This window comes from Magnolia sinica, chromosome 2 (assembly GCF_029962835.1).
Source record: "Magnolia sinica isolate HGM2019 chromosome 2, MsV1, whole genome shotgun sequence".
In the NCBI taxonomy this organism is placed as follows: Eukaryota; Viridiplantae; Streptophyta; class Magnoliopsida; order Magnoliales; family Magnoliaceae; genus Magnolia; species Magnolia sinica.
In genome coordinates, this window is record NC_080574.1 from 1,489,824 (window position 1) to 1,512,496 (window position 22,673).

General features: G+C 39.1%; 1 pseudogene; it reads right to left on the reverse strand.

The window, feature by feature from the left end:
* Positions 1–253: 253 nt before the first annotated feature.
* LOC131231383 (amino acid transporter AVT1J-like) lies at positions 254–10,187 on the reverse strand (annotated as a pseudogene).
* Positions 10,188–22,673: the final 12,486 nt, after the last annotated feature.

Here is a 22,673-nt window from a genome sequence, read left to right on the forward strand (position 1 = left end):
TACTCTCTAACTTGCCAAATGTCAAATATATCAATGTATCTATTGTGCTACATTTGCAACCATACGGCTTTAAGCACCTCATATGTGCCACAATTCAACTTCAAGTGCCCTACATATATTGTGTATGCCACATGTGCTATTGTCTAACATCCCATTCATGCTAATTGTCATAATTAAGCTCATGATTTCTCGAAAATAAGAAAACACTTTCCTTTCTCATGTCTTTTACAAATCCAAATGAGCCCTCAGAGAATAAGGAACCTCTCTCCCCAACATAGTCGTTTTGGGGAGTAGAAAATATATTCATAATAGAATGGACAACTGCATATAAGATACGGCAACAATCCTATCTTCTTATCATTACACTGTTACACATTAGCAATCTTCTTCTCCAGAATCCTTATCTGTAGGAGAAAACCCAAAAACTATCACCAATAATAGCCCTACAGAGCAATATATTGAGAAGAAATTGGAAACGCGTTTGGCATTTCCTATCCAGTAAGTTCTAGCAAGACATCTGGTTACAAATTTACAAATGCTCCCAAATTTGTCGTAGAGAATAGTAAGTGCCCGTGATTGCAACCAAAATGCCAATTACTATAATCCCCACAGTAATCGCAAACTCGGTATGATGACTCCGGGAAGCTTTGAAAATCTTTAGGTAACAGATACATGGCAATACCATTGAAGCCGTGCTACTTAAAAATGACCCAGTAAATGCCATAAGATACGCAAAGAATGGAACTATCAAGGCCACAATAACAGTGCTTATCACCAATAAAGTCCTAATGAGGATGCTAATAGTTCTGTTGTTGTTGAGGTGAAACTGATCTTCGATGGCCCCTGCGATTGGCGTAATCACCAGTGCATATTTAGCGAAGGGGTTGATCAATGTCGTGTATATTGCAATCTTTGAACTAATCTTTCCAACAGGGAGATTTAATGTCACTTGAGACTTCACATCTTGACATACATTAGGTAGCCTAAAATTGCCATTGCTCCATAATTGAAAGTGCAGAGAACAAAGCAGAGGATCAACATCTAGAAGGCAAGGCAATAAAAGAAAAGATCAGCAAACTAATAAAACATCTGAAAATAGCATAAGTGATTCAACTTATTAATTATATAAATCTTAGCTTATAAAATCCATGTCACTCATGAGAAATATACATATAAATACCCATTGTAGGGGTGGTTATAATGTTTTCCTTGTTCAATGCTCTTGATTTTTTATTTTTTTTTAATTTAAAAAAAAAAAGGATGTTTCCATAGAAATGGATGGTACGTGTATTTAGTTACGACGCAGGGGAGGACGTGAGGTCGAGTACCGTCTTCTTCAAGAGGATAACTATTCCGAATCCAACGGAACTTCTCTGGACTCCTCACAGAGACTTCTCGAATCCACGAGGGAAAAAAGCAGAAAATAGCAAGAAATTCTAATAAATCCAAATTTGATTAATGAATAAATAAAAACAAGTTCACAACACTTTAAATAGGGGTACCAAGCAATGGGAAAGAAATCAGAATCAAACTACAACTCAAACTCCTAGAATCCGCGACTTACTATAAATAGTAAACTTACTATTTATAGACGGTCGTGATGTCTACTAGTGCACAAGGTTTTCGGCCAAAAATAGTAAGCATCCTATTTGGCTTCCCCAAACCATTCTCCTAATTATTCTAAGCTCTTTTCATGTTGGGCGCAACTCCTAAAGCCTGACGGATGAAGAGTTATAATCAAACTAAAACTTACTATTTATAGTAAAAACGAAATTAAAACAGGGAAACGACCATCGATGCAGGGGTTTTTTGCAATTTCAGGCTACGCAACCCGGCATAGCGATGAACCTCGATTCTGGATTGCGAGATACACTCGTTCTACCCCAAAATCATATATTTTAGGTTAGGTAACTCATCCCGGATTGCGAGATACGCTCGATTTAAGGTCCGACAGTCCGAATCACTTCTGTCATCGATCGGGCCTTTTTTGATCCATCTTGGCTATGAAACTGTCCACGACCCGCTCTACATCAAGTTATGGAACCACATAATGTATCACTTTAGGTCACTAACATTTTGACAATCATTATATTGTTCCAAAATATTTTGTTAACCATCAAAAGTTGATTTTTTTTAACTAGAAAAAGGATTTCATAAGCTAGTTTTTGAAAATTTAAATATAAAATTCGAGGTGGTCTAAATATGAAATACATGAAAGTACAAAAATATTTGAATCTACATCTTAATAATTTAAACTTTTATTTTAAACCATCAAAGCTACCGTCATATATATATATATATATATATATATATATATATATATATCAACAAATAAAAAAAAAAATCGAAAGCCAGGGATGAGAGGGTACCCTCGATTCATTTACCTTAAGAGAACTGACTCTTATCTTTCATTGATGTGTATATGGTGGGGAAAACTGCATGTCCACAATAACAGAAGGCATATAAGCTAATAGCAGTAGGAAGTCCACTCAAATTATAAAAGGCTCCTCTTCCATGAAATCCAACACCATCAACTGCACCGCCCCAAAAAACAGAAGCCACCACAATGACAGAAGCCAAGACCCCTCCGGCAGAGACAAAAGCAAGTAGACGCAAGCTCCTTAACCACATTGTAGGTAAAATTATAAAGGCAGTCAATAGGACAAACCCTTGTTTCCCTCCAATTTCCAAACCCATGATCTCTAAATTTGTGTTGGGAAACAATTTTTCTAAGTTATCACCTTCCAATATCAAGAACTCAATCGCTACCAAATACAATTCAAGATACATAAATACTGCTATTGTGATTTTTCCCTTCGAGCCAAATGCATACTCGCCAATGTCAGGGTAGGTTTTGATACGTGGGTCTGCATCCATACTTCTTCGCAAGAGTAATGCTGTGTAGCAACATATCATTGACACTAATAGAAATGGTATCAAGCTCAACCAACCTCCTTCTGACAGTGCATAGGGAATTGATAGTATCCCAACACCTAAAAAATAAAACCATTTAATCAAACATCACTTTGTAATACTTCTACCACAAAAAATAATAATAATAATAAATAATAATAAATCACTCCACTAGATTACCAAATGGGACTTTAGGTGAAAGGAGAAGGAACTGGAGGAGGGCGATTTTTGGTGTTAGTATGAGTGTAATTGGTAGATTATGAGAGCCACATGCATGTACTTTAGTCAACGTTCAAGTGTCACCAGTATACCTCTTCCATCCTGTTAGGCTTAGAGCCCAAAGTCCTGCTCAATCTAAGACTTAGGTGGGCCACGCAGAAGGAAATAGTTGAGAGTGGACGCCAACTTATTTAAACCTTCCTAATCACTTAAGCGGCCAACTGAGATGGGTTTAGACATCTAATCCATCCATTGTATGCCACCTAGATAAGAGTTCCACCAAATTTTAGGCTATTCATTAACTCAGGTGGGCCCCACAAAGTAATTTTATATGTTTTAGTCATATTTTGCAATATTCTAAATGGTCTGACCCACCTGAGTCCCAAATACAACTGAGTTTTGGGACATCCCATGTTTGGGAGGGAAGTCATCAGATACACGATTTGATGCCATATACATATTATGGTGGGGCCATAGAGCTTGAACTTAACCTACATTAAATTCAACCTTACAGGAACATTTCCCACACACACATAGAGCGACATTACCATGAATCAGAATAATGCAGAGTTACTCTCCAATGCATGTGACACAGTACTTACTTGATTATCCATGTAATTCTTCCTGTTGTAGACAGTTGGGGATTAAAATTACACTTGGCAGCCATCAAAGTAATAATAGAAAAAAGAAATGGCTAGTGTTCCACATGCATGAGGAGTGTGAAGAGATTTGATGGAACAACATTCATGTAGCTGACTCCAATTAGTTGGGATAAGGCTTAGATGATAGTGACAATGATGAAAAAAAAAAAGTTTTATCGTTCTATAAGGAATGTCTACCTTTAAATTTAAAGAAAACCCTTCTTTCAGCTAAATATAATCTTTTTTTTTTTAATATTATAATTTTACATTTGGATGCAGTCTCCTTTGAGCTTAAATAGGATTCTATTAGGAGAAGAAGAAGAAAAAAAAAGTATGCATGCATGGATTAAAAAAGTTCCAGCTATACAGTGGCGTCCCATCAAATGATGTTGGCTTTTGTAAGCTCGTGGACGATTTAAAAAATTGGGCACTCATCTTGGAATATGAAGAAAAGATGATGACGATACGGAGGATGAAGTACAAATATGTATTGGAGGTTCGCATATACTGACGTATTGTAATAGAACACGTTGGCCCTTTAGTCATTGAATAAGGTCCTTTTCAATGACCCAAACTACCCTCTAGCTATTCAACAGGGTTCTTTTCAATGACTCAAAGCTGCTTATACGATGAACCTTATTATGGATGGAGAATATTAATAATATATATTAAAAAAAAAAAAATCGGAATGGATATTCTAATCTTCTGATTATTCAAAGGTTTTCAGAGTCCCCTATTTTTATTATTATTATTATTTTTTTTTTTAGAGTCCCCTATATTCATAGGAAACGAGTCGAATTATCAGCCGGCTGAAATATTCCACACCAGTTTTTGTATTTTGGCTATCTTCCATCTAAAAAGTTGAGGCCACCTTCTAAACGTTTGGATCATTGAAATAACCCTTTATCTGTTGGACCCAACGTTTGGATAGTGCATGCTCAAAGCGTCACAGTCATCAAATGTTCCCACATCTTATTGGACCATCATGCACATATGAATTTCGTTCTACCAATTACTAGTATTTCTCACTGCCTAATCGTGATATGAAATTCGTTCTACCAATTACTTGTATTTCTCACCAATCTTATTTTTGGGTAGACCCATCCCCGATAGGCCCCACTATGATGTATGTGTTATATCCACACTGTCCATCCATTTTAAGATAATATTTTAAGTCATGAGCTAAAGAATGAGGCAGATAAAAATCTGTGGTGGACCCCACCACACAAAACAGTGGGGAGAGTGATTCCCACCGTTGAAATTATCCTAAGGCCCACCATAATGTTTATTTGAAATCCAACCTGTTCAAAAGTTTTAAAAAAGAAAAAGACAAAAAAAAAAAAAAAAAAAGGCATGAAATAAGAGAAAACATAAATATCAACTTGTTCTAAAAACTTTTGTGGCCTTTAGAAGTTTTTAAAAAGGGAGGAGGGGAGGTTAATTGAGCTTTGGATTTAACTCATTCTTTGGATATTGACCTTAAATTTTTTTTTTTTTTGGGGGCGGGGGGGGGGCGTGATTGAGCTTTGGATTTAACTCATTCTTTGGATATTGACCTTAAATGATCTCTCCAAATGGATGGAAGATATTGGTACAAAACATACATCATGGTGGGGCCCACGGAACTTGGTGACATCACTTCAGTAGCGAGACTCGCTGCTCAACCTGTCAGTAGCTAATCCGCGCCCGAGAATAAGAGGCAAGACTCCATTGTCGGTTACGTACCATGGGAGCAACTCTTCCCACGTACAGTTGGTGTAACTTTAAAGCAATCCTGACCGTCTAAACACTGAACAAATGGCGAATAAAGCACTATCTAAAATTTAATTGAGAAGATAACATTAACCAATTTGATTATTTTTTTCTTTTAAATTTGGACCACTCATTGTTGGAGATTATACAGATTAATGTATTTCTGTATAATGTGGAAACCGAAAAGTGTAAAATAATCAGAAATCAGGACAGGCTGAAGCACGTCTGAAACGCTGTCCTTAAAGCGTTATTTGCCCTTACTCAAGTGAATTGAGTATGCTGGTAGGTTACAGGCAAATAGCTTCTAGGATACGACGAGCCTGGTGTGGGTCTGCGTTCAGCAAACACGAAGGCCCATCAAATGGAACTCAATTACACGCTTTCTGGCAGTATTACAATATAAAAGAAAAAATCCCAAAAGAAGAAGAAAAGAAGAGAAAAAATTTCTGCCCAGGCCAGTTCAAATCTTCAGCTACTGGTTCAGTTGAACTGTTCTAGACCACACCGCTAGTCTGTTCTTCAAGCTAAGGTTTAAGCCTTTCTATGTTGCTGGAAACACTTGAATATATGAGTGGAGAGGGGTTAGTTGTCTCAATTCGTATGAGTTTGCTAGAGTGAGTTGAGATGGTTTGGAAATCCATCCAGGTCCTCCTTTTATAGGCTAGGATGGCTAGGAGGTTATGGTCCAGAGACTTAAATTTCATTAAGTCATTTCTAGCTCTTGGAAAACTAGCCGTTTCATGGCCATTTTCTGACTGTTGTGCATGGACCATCAAGCTACTGCATGCTGACTGTTGTGAGACAACAGCTAGCCGTTTTCTAGCTGTTGGGCTAGCCATGCAGCAGTTACAGCTGGACCCTGCACTAATGGCTCAGCTGTTATAGTTTTTGCTGCAACAGCTCTTTTCAGTCCTTCTATTTATACTGAGAGATTTCTTTCTCAGTCTTTTAGTCTCTCTACTACCCAGCCACCCGCCATAACCACTTAGTCGCACCGCGACTCCACACGTCTCGCTCCGGTTTGCTCAAGGTTACGAACCGGCGACCCTCTGCGACACGATGTGGACGTGCAAAGTGCAAAGTGCGCCACTAGCGCCTCTACAGCCACACTGCCTCACATGCCCACGCCCTTGCACCGAGCCCGAGCCCGAGCGTGAGCGCACGTGCAGGTGTTCCAGTGCTACGCACTGAAACACGCAAGGTCCATAGTCCACGGACTAGGTAAGTAAATATTATAATACTCCACATCCTTCATATAAACCACAGATTTTTCTCTTCTCTTTTCCATGTGGGACTATTCCCAAAAAACCCGTAGAAAAGTATTTTTTCAAAAACAACTTTATATATTATATTTTATTTTAAAGTATTTTCTCGGTTTAAACAATACTGCCAGAATAATTTACTTATATACATAAAAAAAGATGTCTTTCGATTTTAATCTTTCCTTAGTGTAAGTATTTCAAAACTCTGTCAAAATGACTGGTAGCCGCAGCTTTGAACAAATTATTCCTAGATAGCAGAGTTGGAAATACCACACACATATTCGCTATGTTTTTGTTAGAGTTCCCACAATCTTGCTCAGCACAATTAATGGCCATGTGCTTATCCTAATTCATGAACGATCCCGAGAGAAAAACTCCTAACTCTCATGAGAGACGGCACCATCTCTACCTTCATATAGGTGAAATCCTTCCAGTATCTCCGTTACTATAAGATACTTGTCATTTTCAGTCCCTCTATTTATACTGTGAGATTTCTCTTTCAGTCCTTTAGTCTCTCTACTACCCAGCGGACGTGCGAAGTGCAAAGTGCACCACTAGCGCCTCTGCAGCCACACTGCCTCACATGCCCACGCCCTCGCACCGAGCCCGAGCCCGTGCCCGTGACCGAGTCCGAGACCGAGCCCGAACCCGTGCCCAAGCCCGAGCGCGAGCCCGCGCGCATGTATTCCAGTGCTACGCACTAGAACACGCAAGGTCCATAGTCCACGGACTAGGTAAGTAAATATTATAATACTCCACATCCTTCATATAAATCACAGATTTTTCTCTTCTCTTTTCCATGTGGGACTATTCCCAAAAAACCCGTAGAAAAGTGTTTTTTCAAAAACAATTTTATATATTATATTTTATTTTATTATTAAAATCAATATTTTTGCAACACTCATTATTTTACATTCAACCATTCATTTGTTAAGCATTAATTGAACGGTTAAGATTGATTGATCAGTATAAATTTTGGCATATGCTCTGAAAGAAGTAGAGTCCACAATTTAAGTACGGATTTCTGTACAGATATAAGATAAGGCGTGGCCAAAGTAGAGTCCACAATTTAAGTCGGGATTTCTGTACAGAGATAAGGCATGAATATTTTGCAAGGACTCATTGCCCCTCGGTATAGGTACGATGCGGTGGGATTTGGAATAGACCCGACAACAACTACTGTCCAATTACATCCCACCACGTCATATACCTGTGCTCAGGTGGTTCCAAGGTGGGGGGATCCCTGACTGTGGGGTCACCTTGATGTATTTTCCTTACATCCATGCCGTTCATACATTTTGAAAGATTATTTTATCTCAATGTCCAAAAAATGAACCAGATTTATATCTTAGGCGGACCACACTACAGGAAACAGTTGTTATTAATTATTAAAAGCTTAATGTGGGGCACAAAATTTATGAATCAAGCTGATATTTGTTTGGTCACTTCCTCCATATATTTGTGACTTTATCAATAGGTTGGACGGTAAATAAACATTCCAATGGACCCTAAGTAGTTTTTAATGGTGGGTATTCAATCACCACTGGTTCCTATGGTGTGGTCCACATAATATTTGGATTTGATTCATTTTTGTTTTATGCCCTAAATTGATCTTTAAAAAGGTATGGAAGGTGTCGATGTATATAAAATACGTCACGGTGGGCTCCACAGTCAAGATCCATCCACCCACCCTGGTGGATCTGGATTCACCGAGTCCAGTGCCGAGCTCATTACAGGCAGAAGCAGTACCCAAGCCAAGTCCCTTTCTAAAAGAAATATGACTATAGCATGTGCAGTTGTAAAGTCGTTTTCACACGTGGGGCTGCAATGTAAAAAGTCCACTTAAGATTGCTGGGGATTGGAATAGCACTCCAATGGGAATTATTATTTTGACCTGACAAGCCGAAGTTTATCTCCACTAAAAGATTACATGATCCACTCCAATGGGAGCAATGTAAAATTGTTCCCAAAATAAGCAAGTTCCCATGGTGTAACCTGCCTCATCATTGCATCAACCTGATTTTGTATATTCTCTTCTTCCTAGAGACTCACACTACACAAATTTTATTAGCAGTTCTAACGTGGGATACATATCCTGTAGGCCCACACACAACCCTATGATTGGCATTTCATCCTCACTGTTCCATGTGATGCAGCCCATCTGAGTTATAGTTATGAGCTAATTTTTAGCCCACGGCTTCATATCAAAGGGCAGAAACTAATAATCAGAGAATAGATTTTTACATATACAACATGAAGGACTCCACAAATTACTTGGGAAGCAGTGGGTTAATTAAATACTTGGCAGAGAGGTCCACTAGTATTGTAAACCATCTGTTTTAATCCCACGCCCCAATGCGTGAAGATTGTAATCATTACCATGCATCTATTATGGAAAGGAGCAAATGGGCGTTTTTTCAAAAAATAAGAGTAAAAGAATAACCATGATTGGCAACCAATTCTTGAGACCCTGTCAAAATATAAATTCCAAAGAGGGCCCAACTGAACAAAGACCTTCGGATAGGAGAAATCGACCAAAGATGGATGGATGGATGGTGGATGACCTAAGAATTAAAGGTGTGGGAACTGCGTGCGTGATGAAAGCTTTAAAAATAAAAATAAAAATAAAAACTCACCATCAATTTTACAAGCTTTATTTGGATGACTGGGATCAACCTAAGAGGATGACATTGGTGCCATATGCAATCTGGGGTGAACCACTGATATTAATTGTCTATTGTGATCATGGGTGGGCCCACTTGGGCCACATAGCTCCGTGTAGGAATTTTCACGAGGTACAGGACTTTGTACAGACCGAAATTTAAAAAAATAAAAAAACAAAGTAAAAGAAATGGTTTCTTTAATAATCAGTAGCAAAAAGGAACAGAAAGAGAAGGAAGCTCAATTCTTTTGACATGAACTGGACTTTATGATGAAGTCATTGTACATAATTTCCTTTCTACAATTCCCAAGAATCTTGTGTAATGAATTCAAAGCAACTCTTCTTCCCTGAATATGAATAGGAGATTTTCACTTATAAATAAAATGTATCATTTAAAATGAAATTCTTTGAAATCCTTTTGAAGTAATACCTTAGGAGACCATTAAATAATCATTACAAATTCTTTTGTTTTTTTTGATGCAATCATACTAATCAAATAGGCGCTTGAAAACAATGTCATCACTACCTCACACACACACAGATAGAGAGAGAGAGAGAGAGAGAGAGAGAGAGACCTGATAAGGCATTGAGGCCATTGAGCAAAGTCCTAAGGAAGGTGGTATCTGACTGTGGCTGTGGGTGTTTTGGGGACACCATACCCCCTCCCTCTTTGGTATTGAGGAGTGGCTCATTGATATGGCACCCATATGCCATGATTTCAGCATGGTCTGGTGAAGTAGATTGCATTTTGCTGGTGGGTTCAAGTGGAGGAGATGGCGACTCGATTTCAACCACTGAAATCGAGAAGAGCTGTGCAGCTGCTGTTTCTCTCCCTATGGCCAGCCTTTAGGGTTTTTCTTGGCTTATACTTGAGTTGCTAGGGTCAGCTGGATGGCCTGGATTGATTGAAGAGCCATGAATGGCTATGATGCATCCGGAGGCCGAAAATATCTTCCGCCTAAAGGGAATGTTCCCGGTTTTGTTTGCTAGGAAAGCCCTAAATCGAAGGGCTAGGATTTCAGGGAATGGAGGGCTAAGAATTAGGGAGCTGGAATCACGCGGATTGCCAGCTCGGCAAGCGGAAGTTAATTTCCATTTTTTGAAAAACGTCCATGCGCAGCTCTGCTTGTGCAGGGGTTTGTGCGTACATGAATAAGCTCCAGCATGTGAAATTTTTTGGGTTCGGACAAACTTGAGAGATGCAAACGGTGGATGGTTCGGATCAAGCTTCGGGTCTTGATAGCGGTCCACACCTCAACCAAACAGGGAGAGAAAAACACAACTGATCCGTGTTTTGAACGGCAGCAGGCAAGAGATTTTCCATTCTGAGACGAGCGCGGGTAAGCGCTCGTCCAACTCTATTGGAGGTCGGGTGCACAGCGAGTGCATGTGAAATGTGCACATGTGCAGCCCCAAAGTGAGCCCCACAATACTTTATTAGGAGATCCACTCCGTCCATTCCCTTTACAGGTCATACTAAGGCTCTCTGACCGAAGATCAATAAGACCCAAAGCTCATGTGGGCCATAAGAACTGGTTAAGGCCTTTAATTGTCGACTGTGTTCATCCAATGGTCGGATTAGTTCCGATTCGACCATGGACGGTCAAAATGTCCTAAGGGATCCTTTTTATGCTTAAGCACACCATCCTATGTTTCTATTCATATATTATATTAATTTTTAATTTTAATTCCCATTATTATTATATGTGTGTGTATGTGCGTGTGTGTGTGTATATGTATGTACATCATGTTGTGGGTTGGGTTATTAGGACCATCCATATCATGCTTTTATACCATCAGATATATAACTACTATTATTATCATTACTAATACCATTATTATTATTATTATTATTGTTACCTATGTTATTATTTATTTGTTTACCCTTTGCATCATAGCTATATGTAAGACGTGAGACTACTCATTATGCATCCTTTAGCTACACTTTACATTATAGTGGGTCGTTTCAAGCGGACGCCTAATCCCCAATTTTGACATCCGATTGATTTGTTCGATTCAACAGTAAGACCACTTGGCTTGAGAGTAGAGATTCCTACCAATGGCGCTAAAGGTCCTAGGGTTTGTCTAGATGAAGATCCATGGTTGAATTGGTGGTCTGATGGTTTGATTGTGATGGCCAGGTGGCAGTTTTATAAGTTGGACGTTATGGATCTAACGAACGATGGATCGGACGATCTAAGGCCTACGATTTATAATGTATGGCTCGATCTGTCTAATAAGTAGGGTTAGGCTTCCGTCGCCAATTGTATCCTATAAACACAATGGTTTCCTAAAGATCATTGCCACTTTTGAGATGAGATGATTGTCCGTTCTTGAGAACTGACGGTCAGGCAACTCGATATATGAATAAAGAGCGTCCAAATTGGTCCAGATGGATAGATTAGGTACCACTAGACGCTGATGTGTAAGGTGAGTCACGCGTGACCCCACACACGTGTGATAAATTTGGATTTTCAAGGTAACACCCGAATATTGAGAAGTACAGGGTGTTACAATGGTGGACCCTAGGAATTTTTTAATGGTGGGCATTTAAAGAACATTGTCTCCTATGGTGTGGTCCACTTGAGATTTGCATCTGCTTCATATTTTTGAAATATGTGCTAAAATGATAAGAAAAACTGATGGATGGAGTGGATAAATAACACATGTATCAAGGTCGGCCCCACGATTAGGGACTCACCTACTAATTAAGCTGTTACCCGGACTCACCTAATTTGTTTAGTGCGGTTCCATTTCTAACCGTGTCACTTGGCATGTCAGGAACTTACTGTTTGTCTGCGCGACTCATCAACTTGCTCTCTCTCTCTCTTCTTTTGAGAATGTTTCATCGGACACGTTTATCTAAGCTAGTATTGATGGTGGGCTTCGGAAAAGCTATCTAAGCTCTGCTATGGTGTGTGTGTTTTATCCGCACTAAAGTCTATCTTGTTAAGTCATTTTAGGGTACAAGTCTAAAAATTAGGCAGAACCAAACGCCCATGTGACCTATAGATTAGGAATTGAATGACCACTATTAAAAACTTCTTATTTGTGTTTCCTCTTCATTCAGGTTAAATAGATGGTGTGGATAAAACAATTGCATCATTGTGGCGCCCACGGAGCTTTTCTAGCACCCACATCACTGAGGGGTGGTAAGCTAGGTTTTTTTTTTTTCTTTTTCACACACGCACCTGTTGAAAATCCTGAGAGTACCACTCATTTTCGAGCTCAAAAAATCAGCTCGACTTGGCATGAACTGAGTTGAATCGAGCTTTTTTGAGTCGGGTTGAGCGAGCTAACCAAGCTAGCTCGGTTCGTGTACGTCTCTACTCTGAAACTTATACCGGGGCAACTGTGAGTAGTGCGTGTGCATGCAGGAGCTTGATGAATGGATATGCTACATTGAGAAATACATCTCACGATGTTTTTGACAAAGCCACCCTGTTAACCATTTTATTCGTATCAGTTTTAGAGGATGGACCTAAATATGATGCAGATCCAATACTCGAGTGGGCCACACAACTTGTAATAGTGGTATTGAACACCCATTGTTGAAAGTATGCCTGTAGTCGTGTAGCCCACCATGCTGGTTCTGAAAAATCTACTACAGTCTACCAATTTTTCGGCTCATTTTAATTGGTGTATCCAAATATAATGACGATTCAAGACTCACGGCTACACGGCTTGAAAAAGTGTTGTTAAACTCTCACCTTAGAGAAAAGGAGTTAAAAAATTGAAGTATTCTACCATAATGTTGTTTGGAAATTCATTCTGTCCACCATTTTCATTGGCTTATTTTAGACCGTGGGTCCAAATATGAGGCAGATCCAACACTCATGTCGCCCACCTTACTTAAAAGGGTGGTATTAAACTTCCACTATTGAATAAATCATAAAACCCACTCTTTTTTTTTTTTTTTTTTGAAATATCTACTTGTTCAGCTATTTCTTCATATGATATTATGAGGTTGGAATGACCTTACGATAGACTTGGATTGCATACAATCATCATGACTGTGGGCCACGAAAAGATTTCAATGATGGTTGTTCAATATTCATCATTTCCTTCAATGTGGCCAACTTAAGCTTTGGATCTGCCTCATTTTTGGGCCCACCTCTTAACATGATCTAGTAAAATGGATGGACTGGGTGGATCCATAACGGTGGGCCCTAGGCACATGGAATTGGGTGTATCAGCATTCTCATCCAGGGTAACAGCCCGTTCACTCAGGCAGTGACGGTGGACCCACTTTGATGTATGTGCTGTATACCCATGTTGTCCATCTGTTTTGCCAACTTATTATAGGCCATAAGCTCAAAAATGAAGCATATCCAAATCTCAGGTGGACCACATGGTAGGAAACATGAAGATTGAACACCAGCCATTAAAAACTTCTCGGGGCCAATAACAGTTTTGGATCAAGTGGACATTTTATGTTTTCCTTTCATCCCGGTCTATGTGACCTTATCAACAGGTTGGAGGGCAAACAATCATTGTGGTGGGCCCTAGGAAGTTTTTAATGGCAGGAGTTCAATGATCACGGTTTCCTGTGGAGTGGTTCACTTTAGATTTGGATTTGGCCCATTTTTGGGCCCATACCTTAAAATAAGCTAGTAAAATGGATGAATGGAGTAGATATATTAAAAAATTAAGGTGGACCCCAATGTCAGGGCATTACTAGATTAAGTGTTTCAACTACCTAACGTGGGCAAGAGTTTTAAAAAACATACATATCAAATATGCTATCTAGGACAAGCATTTAAAAAGAAATAAACATACATGTCAAATATGTTTTTTGGGACAAGTGTTTTAAAAAAATATATACAAATCAAATATGCTTATACGCTTAGTACAAAAAATAAAGCAAGTTACTTGTGGCGTAAGTAACTCATTTTAAGTAATGTACCATCCAAGCCTCTCCAAGTGGCTATGGGTAAATAAAATATTGAGATACAATTAAAGTGATGTATCATCCAAGACACCACAAGAATCCATCTCTTCAACTAATTATTATAGCATGTTTTGTATATCTACACCATCCATTGTTTTTACCAGCTTATTGGAGGATATGGTCCCAAAAATGAGGTAAATCCAAATATCAGGTGGACCACACGTTTGCTATTGAATTCCTGCTGATAAAAAATTTTAAAGGGCCACAAAAGTTTTGGATCATGTTGCTATTCGTGTTTTCCCTTCTAAAGGTTTGTTTGATCAACAGGTTAGATGGCAAACAAACATTACAGTAATGTGAGGAAGGTTTTAACGGTGGGACTTCAATTTTCGTGTGGTTCACAGGGACAACTTACATGATATCATTCCCAACCAAAGATGATTAAAGCACAACTTCAATAATGCAACCGTAATTAATCTGGGAAATAGTCGCAATCATAGAGGATTAAAGCAGGATCTGATCGCATTGACGTGGACAAGCGAGCAAGGTGCCTTTTGCATATTGATTGTGGGACTGAATTGTCCCACCTTGTATATGTAAATCCACTCCGTCCATCAGGTTAGAGAAACCTTATTTTAACTAAAAATAGAAAATATCACCAGATGAAAACTCTTATGGGCTACACCAAAGGGAACAATATAAATTTGCTCCGAAAACCACTAAGTGATACAGTGTTGCTCGCATAAGTTTTCAAACAGGCTGATTTTGGACTATTCACTTCACAATGGTGAGTTACACTTGATTAACGGATTTGATGAAAGAAACATATCATGGTTCACATTGTGATATGTACATCCGGAGCGTTCATTTGTGGTCCCTGTTATGGACGGAAAAATATTAGGAATATAGACGAAGTGTTGATCCTAGCCATCTACTCAGCAGCTTTCAAGGCAACGCTAGATAACAAATACAGCTGAATGGTAGAGATTTAGTTATTGAAAATGAAAAGTGATGGATAGGATTGTATAATATGTGTGATTTTTGAAACGCGAGTCATCGATGACAGGGCCCACTAGATGGATGGTCCCAATTACGTATCGAATTGCCACTTATACCGTGAGAGATGTCTCTATCATCTTCTAGATCCATTGGCTCTACCTTGTCCTCTCCCATATTTTATACAATTTGGTGGGGCCCACCTAACTTCGGACTGTAGGATCGTCCTTCAATGGACATGGATTGGCTGCAATAGGACGAGATGAGATCCGATGAAAAAGCAAGCTTATACCTTTAAGTTGCAGGTTCCACAGACGATTTCGCCCTTTTTTAAACTGTGGACTCTGGCATCTCATGGCACAAGTGGCATTTTTCCATCCACCACACATCCTCATTGCAGGTCATTCATATCCCAACTTAATAAACATGCCTTCAAATCAGGCCTATTTGATTTAAATTTCCATGCCTAATGTAAATGGCTTGTAGATAAGTAATTATTTTTTCACATGGTTTGAAAGTAGGTGAGAAATTCTGATTCAAAAACTGCTTCAAAGTGCTGGCTTAAATTTGTGAGGCCCCGCTGTGATATATATGATTTATCCATGCTGTTCATTTGTTTTGTCAGAACAATTTGGGGGCATGATCTGAAAAACGAAGGCAGATCCAAGGGTCAGGCGACCCACACGAAAAGATACAATGGCGTTAATACATCCATAGTTGAAAGTTGTTTCCTTCACTAGGCCCACATTGATGTTTAATTGTCATATAACAGGTTCATAAGGTCATAAAGACATGAATAAAGAGAAAACACAAATATCAGCTTGATCCAAAACTTGAGTGCAAAAAGTTTTTAATTATAGGTGTTCAGTTCGCACAGTTTCATGTGGTGTGATCCACTTGAGCTTTGGATCTACCTCGTTTTTATGCTCATGCCTTAAATTCATCTAGCATAATAAATGGATGATGTGGATATGCCACATACATCATGGTGGGCCCCACATCTATTTGGCAATTTCATTGGTTTTAATGTTAAAAAAGTAATAAGCAGTAAGTGTTGCATGGGAAAAGATATGTTAATTACTAGGTGTGTGTTAGTATTTAGCATTAGAGAAATTAAATTCGGGCTACCATTTCTACTAATAAATGTAGTCCAAGATCACAAGTGCACTAACGCCCCACCATCTGATAGCCCAAGTGAAATTTCGAGGGGCCGCCCCTATCGAGAGTACCCTGAAACTCCGTAAATGACCTAAACCACACATCGAGGGTCCGTTAGCCTTTAAACTATAGAGTAATGTCCATCTTACTAAGCTCGACAATCATCGCGGGAGTCAAGCCTGGATGGTGTCTAAGACCGCTCAACTTGAATCAAGAGATGGGTGCATGATAAGCACGAATGCCCTTAAAGAATAAGCTAAAACTTAAGTAAATTGAGTCGTCCACTTTAAAGCAAAGTTGAGAATTTCGGATCATTGGTTTATGACCAAACTTTACACATAGGGTAAGGAAAACTTCCCACACACATTTGTATAATCATGGCCCCGATTGAACATTACTAACCGCTGATCTGACACAGGCTTCCCACAATCAATCTGTTCATCCAATCACACTGAAATTGTGTCATAGCGTTGATCCATTAATAGGGAACCTACCTCATGGCATAAATGAGCCCATGAGCCGTCCTGGGTACCCCATTAGTTAGAAAGGACCGCCCATAGGGTATAAATACCAAATAAAGTGGCCCTATGGTCATTTACACACCATCTGAAGCTATAAATAGCTCTCAATTCACCCCATTTCCTCCAAATACGAATTTAGAAAGCCTAAGGTGAGAAAGAGAAGAGAAAAGATAAATATAATGAAGAAAGAGATTGAAAGGGTGCTTTCTACGAAGGGTGATTCTCTTCCGCTGACTCACAAACTTAACTACCACCATTTCTTCTACCAAAACTTCTCCGACTACGACATAGGGTAAAGACTACAAACTTTTTTTTTATATAAATGTAAGTCTTCAAATGGGTTTTCTCCAACCCTAACTAACCCGTGGCTCGTTTAGGCGGCCGATGATTCTTCCTTAGAAACATATTCCTATGAGCAAGTTCGAGTCAGGCATGCTACCAAAAGATGCGGACTATAATTGCTTAGGTTGCAATTTATCAATATTACCATTCCAGTTAATGATTTATGATTGCTAATGTAGAGTTTACTTGTTATCTTAAGTATATTTAAATCTCTATTAAATGAATTACAAGTTGTAGTGAAATGATGTCTATATGTTTGATGAAATGCCTAAGTGAATAGTTTATCAAAATTGATTATTAAATATTAACTCATGCATTGTGAATGTTGATTGACATGATTTGAATATGAATAAGACTACGAGGGTAGTCCAAGTAGCTGGTAAATTCTCACATTTTGGTGGTAAAATTAGGTTGGCCACCCTAGGTAAGTTCAAATGATACGGGTAGGACGTTGACTATCGACAGTAGCTAGGCCATGTGGGGCGCTTAAACGCTTCACGTCAATTATATTACTGTACACCTATATTAACCGAAATTTTCTAAAGAACCGGCTGACTTATCGTATGTCCACCATATATGATTGCAACTATTTGAATCTAGGATACCCCCTCCCCATTGTGAAGATCCATTATTAACCATTGTACCGCGATCCTCAAAACTCGTGAGCCAAGCATGGTGGTATGGGACACAATGTCCATATTGTCAGCCTACGCTGGGGTGACGAGCCTCCCCGTAGTGACCGCGAGCATCAATTTTTTTTACAACTTGCCCATCGTATATATATAGGAGTAACGAACTTAAACGGATCAAGAACACAGGCGCATGACCACTGTGGTCATCCCATGTCTAGTGATTCAGTTGAGATCGATGTTTAAGAGTGATATATCCTAGCTTTCCCAAATTGCTGGATGAATAGGCATAATTGACCATTCGGCTAATATGATCATGCACCGTATTACGTTAGTTTAGAATGTGGCAAAACAGGCATAGAACTCCCATATTGAGGAAGTGTTGGCATGTGCAAAATAGGTAATCGGAGTCACGTGTTAAGGAAATGTCGATTGGTGAGAGCACGCATCAATTCATAAACCTCATTCTCGCATTAAGAAGGGTAGTTAGGAAGTGATTATTTTATATTGCCTTATCATTACTATATTGATTGACTTGATAATATGTGTAACATTTGCTTTATGGAACCACTGAATTGATCACTCACTCTCACTGTGGGACGGTGTTTTAAAACACCAAACAGATGCTAGTGTAGATGCATGTACCATTGATGCCGATGCACTGGAGCAAGCATTCATGGATGAGGAAGAGGAGTTCTCTTATTTTCAGCTCTTGAATGGGCCGATGTAGGCCATATACCTCTGGGCAGGGAGCGCTGGACATATAGGCTTAACTGGATATTACATTACCACATTTTATTTTTTTAAAATTTTACACACACACACACACACACACACACACACACACACACACACACACATTAAACCTAGCCGTGGACCCATAATCTGGAAAAAACTTCCCGATATATGTATGTTTTGATTTACACATCTGCTTTAATCACATTAAACCTGGAGTATGGTACATTGTTTAGTATAATTCTATGCATGCTCAAATGTCCAATGTGAAAGAAATCAGGATATTGGTTTCCACAAAGCATAAGTGATGTCCGAAATCTCGAGAGTCGAGTTTTGCTCGACCTTCAAAATTCAGACCAAGCCTTTTTTGCGACAGACCAAATCCATCTCAAAATCACTATTTTAGCGTATTGTCTACTAAGGAAAATTGAATAGGCGACAGAGGCAAACATGTGAAAGATCTAAGCAAATCAATAAATGGAAGCCGATCTAATTATCAAGTAGGCTACACTCATAAGCAAAAAGTAGAAGGTTGAAAATGAAAGGTCGAAAAGAAGAGGAAAGCCGCCATCAGCATTCATACTAACTTCATTATTATCTGCTATTTTCTTTTCTTAGGAAGATGGGAATACACCACTTGCTTTTGATTCATTTTCATTGATAAAGAGTCCAAAGACACCCAAAAGAGGAACAAATATATTCAAAATGATCTCATGTAAGATAAGATGGTCCCAACAAAAAACTTAGGGTCCATTTGGATACCAACCAATAAATAACCTCTTATGCTAAGTTAATAAGGTACTTTTTGGATACCAACCAATAAATAACCTCTTATGCTAAGTTAATAAGGTACTTTTTTAACTTAAGTTTGTTTGGTAAGCACCGTCATAAAAGTAACTTATGCAATAAAAGTTATTGATCTATTAGTTTTTTTTCCCTTGCTTTTTAGCTTTTTACCTCTCTCTCTCTCTCTCTCTCTCTCTCTCTCTCTCTCCATGTAATGGATGGTCCATAGCAAAGGAGGTACATGATAGATGGTCCACATCAAAGGTGGGGCCCATACAATAGACGATCCACATCAAAAGTGGGACCCGCATTATGGATGACCCACACCAAGGTGAGCAGACATAATGGATTGTCCACATCAAAGGTAGTCCTGTAATGATGAATGGCCCACATCCAAAGGGGGGCCCATATGACGAATGGCCCATATTGAAGAGTGGGGCCCATACAATGGACAATCCATATCAAAGGTGGGCTCCACGTGAGGGCCATTGGATATGGAAGCGGATTGGCTGGTGTACCACACACCACTGACTTGGTGTGTTGATGTCACCATGTTTTGTGGGTCCCATCATGATGTATGTGTTATATCCAAACCGTCTGTCCATTTAGCGAGCTCATCATAAGGCTTGAGCCAAAAAATAAGACAGATCCAAAGATCAAGGGGACCACACTGTAAAAAGCAATGAGGGATTAAACGTCTACCATTGAAACCTTTTTAGGGGTCACAAAAGTTTTGGATCAATATGATATTTGTTTTTCCTCTTCATCCAGGTTTGTATGATCTTATGAACAGATTGGATGGAAAATAAATGTTACGGTGGGCCCTACAAATGTTTGAATGGTGAGAATTATTGTCCCCATTGATATTTGTGTTGTGGTCCACTTAAGATTTGGATATGACTCATTGTTGGGCTCCTGATCTAAAATGATGTCGCAAAATGGATGAATGGCATGGATATATTAAATACATCATTGTGGGGCCCATGTAACCTTGATCTCTTTTGAATCGTTCGTACAACTCGAGGAGCGGCGGTGCTTGTCATCACACGACATGTACCCACACTAGCCAGGTCAGTGTTTGGTACACCAGCCAATCTGCTTCCAGTGGATATGGAAGGTGGCCCCACATGATGAACAATGACATTGAAGGTGGGCCCCATATGATGGATGACCCACATCAAAGTGGCCCCCACATAATGGATAGTCCACATCAAAGGTCTGCCCCTAATGATGAATGATCCACATCCTAGGTTTGCCCTGCATGATTGACAGCTCACATCGAAGGTGGGGCCCACACAATGGATGGTCCATATCAAAGGTGGGCCCCACATGATGGGCAGTGGACATTAATGGTGGGACAATCTATTTTGATGGTGGGCTCCACATGACGGATGACCCACATCAAGGTGGGCCCCACATGATGCATAGCCTACATCAAAGGTGCCGATGATGAATGACCACATCCATGGTGGGTCTCGCATGATGGATGGTCCACATCAAAGGTGGGCTCCACATGATGGATGATGGATATTAATGGTGGGCCCCACATGATAGCTGATGATATCAAGGTGGGCCCCACATGAGGACAATTCACATAGAAGGTAATGATGAATGACCCACATCCAATGTGGGCCTTGCTTGGTGGACTGGTGGGCCTCACAAGGTATATGGTCCACATTGCAGGTAGGCCCACATGTTGGACAGTTCACATTGAAGGCAGGGCCAAGGTGGGCCCAACATAATGAAGGGTCCACATCAAAGGTTAGGCCCACATGATGGACAGTGGATAGATGATTTAGAAATTGAGCAAAGAAGAAAAACAAAGATTGGATTGTAAAGTTTCCAATCTGGAAGATTTTTGGGGCATGTCAACCTATACTCGTCCATTAGTCCAATGGTGCAGATATCTGATATAAAATGCTCACTTGTCTAGATTCAAGGTTCAATGATACTGTTCACATTCTTACTCGAGGATTATATTATTCAACTTTAAAAGATTTATATTAATATCACCTGTAATAATGCAATGGAATAGGTTGGAAGAAGAAATTACATATGAGAGCTTACAAATGGATATATGTTTGTATACAGTATTCAATTTGTCGATGATAATATCGATAATATCATGATATTATCGTTACCGCAACATTGGTGATATCAAGACTATAATCTTTCGTTTCCTTTCCTGTTGTCGTTGATTTTTCAACGAAACATCGTGTGTTGTCAATATTTTGAAATGTTGATGGATGTTTGGATGGTTGGTTGCATATGGGATGGTTGGATTGATGTCTTACGACATCACATGCTTTTAAACCCTCATTAAACAAGAATTTATTACATATGTTTTTTTTTTTAAAAAAAAAAAAAATCTTAAATATGCAAAAATATGTGCATCTTAGCATCCCGTGAAGTTTCATTGAAGTTTCCTCATGTTTCCGTATATTGATACTGTTTCTGTATCTCTAGTCAGCAAAGCTTGTAATAATACCGATACTTCGAACACTGCTCATTGATATATGTTATAATGTATTGGCTATACATGGATAGCACCCTTTCTCACTTGAAATCGAAAAAAGAAAAGAAAAACTCAAAACACACCAACTCTTTCTATAATTTCCTTGTTGGGATCGTTTCTAGAGTTGATTTAGGCAATTCGTTTCAAGTTGTTATCAAAGAATTCTCATATGGATATGGATAATATAGATATAGCTGTACTCCTCATACATATGAGATGAGTGACTTTAACAGCTATGGCACGACCACAATTATTTGACTATGGATACGGGCAGGAGTATGCATACGGCTAACAGGGATGTTTATTTAGGATATGACTATGAGTAGATGTATTTATTAATAAGATATATACCTAGTCCGTTCAGCTCCAAATCGATATCAGCCATAAATGGCGACGATTATGTAGTATTCATGACTAAGCGTACATAGCCAGCTCAAAGAGGCCATGTAGAGTGACTTGGTCATGGTGGTGTTGATTTGTGGATATTAGTTTTATGGTCTTCCTAGTGGTGACGAGTCTTTGAGGTAGAGATTAACGGGCAGTGGGTACAGATGTACTTTTACTTTGTGTATAGATATATTGGTTGTGTTTTGATATTATATTTGCTTTGAGCTGAGTGGCCCATTGTCTAGATTGGCCATTGTGCTTGAT